At 40.2% G+C, this 4,876-nt stretch overlaps 1 pseudogene; it reads left to right on the forward strand.

The window, feature by feature from the left end:
* The first annotated feature begins 626 nt into the window (after positions 1 to 626).
* LOC118656540 lies at positions 627 to 3,361 on the forward strand (annotated as a pseudogene).
* The last annotated feature ends 1,515 nt before the right edge of the window (positions 3,362 to 4,876 follow it).

Here is a 4,876-nt window from a genome sequence, read left to right on the forward strand (position 1 = left end):
TATCCCCTGTGGAGCTGAGGTGTGTCACTTTCCTGGTGTGACTGTGTTCATTGACCCAAAAGCTCTCTGAACACCATACTATTGGGATTTTATGGAATCTTCATCAACCATTAACTCTATTCCCAGGCCCTCTCCAGTCTCTGGAGAATGGGGGGGGGGGGGGGGCGGGCTAAAAATTCTAAACTTCTAGTCACAGCTTGGTCTTTTTGGTGACCAGTCCACACCCAGAGTTGCAGTAGAACAAGAGATGCTCTCAATACTCTTATTACTAGGGAAATTACAAGGTTTTCAGGAGCTCTGTGTCAGGAAATGGGAGCAGAGACCAATATGTATATCTATATATCTACATATCTACAAATCTACAAATCTATATGTATATCTACCTACATATATCTATATATCTATATCTACATCTATATCTATATCTATATCTAATTTCACACTCTTCTAAGCAGTACTAGCATGATATTAAAAATAACTCAGATTATTTATTATTCTAGATTATTATTCCAACTTCTCATTTACATTGCTTTATTTTCCTGGTTACTAAATTTTAATTTCACACACTAATTCAGACTAATTAGTGTGTGAGGAGAGTAATTTTGAACCAGAGCAAAATTAGTATTATGCCTTTATGGTAGGTCTTGTGCTAAAAGTGGTAGATTTCCCTTTTTTATTTTTTTTTAAAGTAAGGGTTGAGGAAAGAGCGAACACAGGGAATCTATAAAATAATGTCACTTTAACCAAGTTGCAACAATTTTTAACATTATGAAGATGGAAGCATGAGAAAAGCCTCATTCTTATTCTAATTAGCCTGGGACTTAATTTTTTTTAACTTTCCAGCCCTATATCTATGCTTGGACATATACCAAACCTCCAGATAACCCTCAGATTACCCTCTGAAGGACTAATGTATCCAGACCATCTGACATCATTACTAGATGTGACCAGGCCTCTAGGCACCGGTCTTTAGGACCACCTGACATCCATAATCCTGACCACCTGTCATCTGAACGATAACCATCCTGAGTCAATCCTAGGGCTAAGAACACAAGAGTGATCATTCCCAAGAATGCACTTTTTACTATAAGAACTTTGAACTTTTCTCTCTTCTTTGGAACACTTCTAGGCTCTTTTTGAATTCGTTCAACAGGGTAGAGTTTTATCACTTTCAAGTATATTATATTGGCCTAAGTTAGTATCCTATTTAATCCTATAAAATAAAGAGCTAATATGCTAATTAGACCGGATGGCGGAATGACCTTCGACCTTCTGGAATGACCAGTGGGTAGGGGGCGGGGCTGTGAGGCAGCAGTCGAGGCATCCAGGGCTGCAAAGGCCTACTCTTGCATGAATTTGGTGCATCGGGCCTCTAGTTAATAAAAGCCCTTGAGGGTCATTCTGTAATAGGAATGTTCTCTATTAATGTATTGACTATTTGCAGATAAATCAATATGAAAAAGATGCTTGGAAATTGTCAGTTTACTTAAGTAATTTAATTGCTCCTTTGAGATTTGTAGTATAGTGAGAATACACCATCAACTTCTGATTACCTGGAATGATAGGAAGGAGGTCAAGTAGGTCAAATATACTTTAAGATAGTAATTAAAACAAAACAATGTGAAGTACATTTTTAATGTAAATCTATTAACTTAATATTACACACATTTAAACATTCATTGTTCTATAGACATTATTTAAAGCAGGGGTCCTCAAACTTTTTAAACAGGGGGCCAGTTCACTGTCCCTCAGGCCGTTGGAGGGCCGGACTATAGTTTAAAAAAAAACTATGAACAAATTCCTATGCACACTGCACATATCTTATTTTGAAGTAAAAAAACAAAACAGGAACAAATACAATATTTGTATTTGCATGTGGCCCGTGGGCCATAGTTTGAGGACCCCTGATTTAAAGTATAAAAACCTTTATAAAACACAAGTATAGCCGTAACCGGTTTGGCTCAGTGGATAGAGCATCGGCCTGCGGACTGAAGGGTCCCGGGTTCGATTCTGGTCAAGGGCATGTACCTTGGTTGCGGGCACATCCCCAGTGGTGGTTGTGCAGGAGGCGGCTGATGGATGTTTCTCTCTCATCCATGTTTCTAACTCTCTATCCCCTTCTCTTCCTCTCTGTAAAAAATCAATAAAATATATTTAAAAAAACAAAACAACAACAAAAACACACAAGTATAATAGTTTAAAAACCAAAATATATTTTTAAAAATCTATAAATCGCTTGACAAAAAAATGGCCATGCTTCTAATGGTTAAAATAATTTGTTATCCTCTTTTCCAGCTGGAAGGTGGAGGGTGCAGAAGAGAAGGAAGAGGTTCCTCCTGTGCCAGAAACCCTCAAGAAAAAGCGAAGGAATTTTTCAGAGCTGAAGATCAAATGTCCAAGAAAGAAGTTTGCTCAAAAGATGCTTCGAAAGGCAAGGAGGGCCCAAGTTGGTTTGGCTCAGTGGATAGAGCGTCAGCCTGCAGATGGAAGGGTCCTGGGTTCGATTCTGGTCAAGGGCACGTACCTCCGTTGCAGATTCCCCAAGGGCACCCCCTCCCACCCCCCCACCTCCCGCCACCTCCCTAGGCCTGGTCAGGACTAGTGCAGGAGGCAACCAGTCAAGGTGTTTCTCTCACATCGATATTTGTCTTTCCCTCTCTCTTCTACTCTCTCTAAAAATCAATGGAGAAATATTCACGAATGAGGATTAAAAAAAAAAAGGCAAGGAGGAAGCTTATCTATGAAAAAGCTAAGCACTATCACAAGGGTATGGGCAGATGTACAGAACTGAGATTCAAATAGCCAGGATGGCAAGAAAAGCTGGCAACTTCTACACACCTGCGGAACCCAAACTGGCCTTTGTGGTCAGGATCAGAGGTATCAGTGGTGTGAGCCCAAAAGTCCGAAAGCTGCTGCAGCTTCTTCACCTTCGCCAGATCTTCAACGGCACCTTTGTTAAGCTCAGCAAGGCTTCGATTAACGTGCTGAGCATTGTGGAACCGTATATTGCATGGGGGTACCCAAACCAGGAGTCAGTACATGAATTGGTCTACATGCGTGGTTATGGCAAAATCAACAAAAACGGAATTGCCCTGATAGAGAACACATTGATAACAGACGGAACTTTGCTCGGTCTCTTGGTAAATATGGTATCATCTGCATGGAGGATCCGAGTTCGTGAGACCTACACTGCTGGAAGTAACACTTCACAGTACTGTTCAAAGAGTAGTAATTTCCCGTGATCCTTCAGGTTGTCTTCCCCACGCGGTAGGATGAAGAAAAGACCACCCATTTTGCAGAAGTTGGAGATGCCGGGAACAGGGAAGACCAGATCAACAGGCTTATTAGGGGAATGAACTAAGGTCTCTACCATGGTGATTATTTGTAATCTGGTCAGTTAATAAACAGTGAGTGCTTTAAAACTGAAAAAAAGAATTATCTGTTTTTAACTGAGCTGGGGGTTTTTTGTTGTTGTTTTTTGAGTAAAGCAAGGTTGGGCACTGAACACGCCATCCTCGTTTCTCCCTAATAGTCCAACAGACCTTTGGGGTGCTTGACCTGGGTGGGGGTAGGGGTGACAGTGTTTATGGATAGGCTTGAAAGAGTCCACGAGCTCCAGAAAATTGAATGCAGAAGAAAATGTATATACACATGTGCATATATATAGGGTGTCCCCCCCAAAATGTAGAGACACTGAACAGCTGATAGCTCAATTGATGTTTCTTTCTTTTCAGATTTAACCCATTGGAATTAATCATTATTCAAAGTGTGACTTTTTTGGGGACACCCTGTATTTTGGGGAGAAGAAGGGGTCCATAGCTTTCATCAATTCCTTAAAGTAATAAATATAGGAAAGCAAGGACTTTTGTAAGTCATGATGGGGAGGTATCCACAGACATTGAGGGAGCATGAGGGCCAAGTCAGAAGAATCTGTTTTGAATGAGATGGAAGGCCGAGTGGCAGTACTCTAATATCAACACAGCATGTTCATGGTTGTGTTGGATAGGACAAGGGTCTCAAGGTCTGGACCATTCTTATTAAATGCTATTCTTACTAAATGTGAAAATGTAGCACAGACCAGCTGTAAATAGGACAAGTTTGACAGGAACCCAACCTGGTAAGTGTAGCCAACTGCAAAGAAGGAATCAACAGAGCTATAGATATGAATCCCCTGTCTCCTTTACTTGTTGCAAATAAATAAAACTACCTTGTGACAAGCACGTCTTGTTTTTTGATAGAGCACTCCAAGCAGCCAACTCCTTGAGTTTGGTAACAACTGTGATCTATAAGCCTGGTCATGCCCATGGTCTGCATGTCTTCATTACTAAGGAGTATTTGAGATGGGTAATAGTTGGGTAACTAGGCTTAAGGTCAGAATTCAATGTAATAATTGCTTTTTAGGGTGAATTAGGAGGATGCTAGTGTGATGAAAGCAGCATTTGTTTTATATTAAACTCTTAGAATTTTATAGCAGGAAGGAATTTTAATTTTATAGTAGGAAGACCTTTAATTCAGCTTCAAGTGAAAAAAACAAAAAACACAAAACCAACCAACAGGAAGTAATTTTCTCAAAGTTCCTAGATCTCCTGGTTCTCAGTTTACGGCACTATTATCTCTCTTGATACACGGCAGATTAACTCTTGAAAAAAAGTAATTCCGATACAAAATCATCTGATTCTGGTAAAAAGTCAGGTAGCTCAGTCATTCATGAAGAATGTCTGCGTGAACTAGATTACTGATTTGTTCCAGTCTAAAAAAACATCCCTTCCCACACTTGGAGGCATTCGGATGCTCAATGTTCCAGAAGTCCAGCTGTGACTAAGAGCTGAATAGAAGCTGCTTCCTCTGAAAAATGAGGTCATATCAAGCTGGGCTA

The sequence above is a fragment of the Myotis myotis genome, unplaced genomic scaffold (assembly GCF_014108235.1).
Source record: "Myotis myotis isolate mMyoMyo1 unplaced genomic scaffold, mMyoMyo1.p scaffold_m19_p_5, whole genome shotgun sequence".
NCBI lineage: Eukaryota > Metazoa > Chordata > Mammalia > Chiroptera > Vespertilionidae > Myotis > Myotis myotis.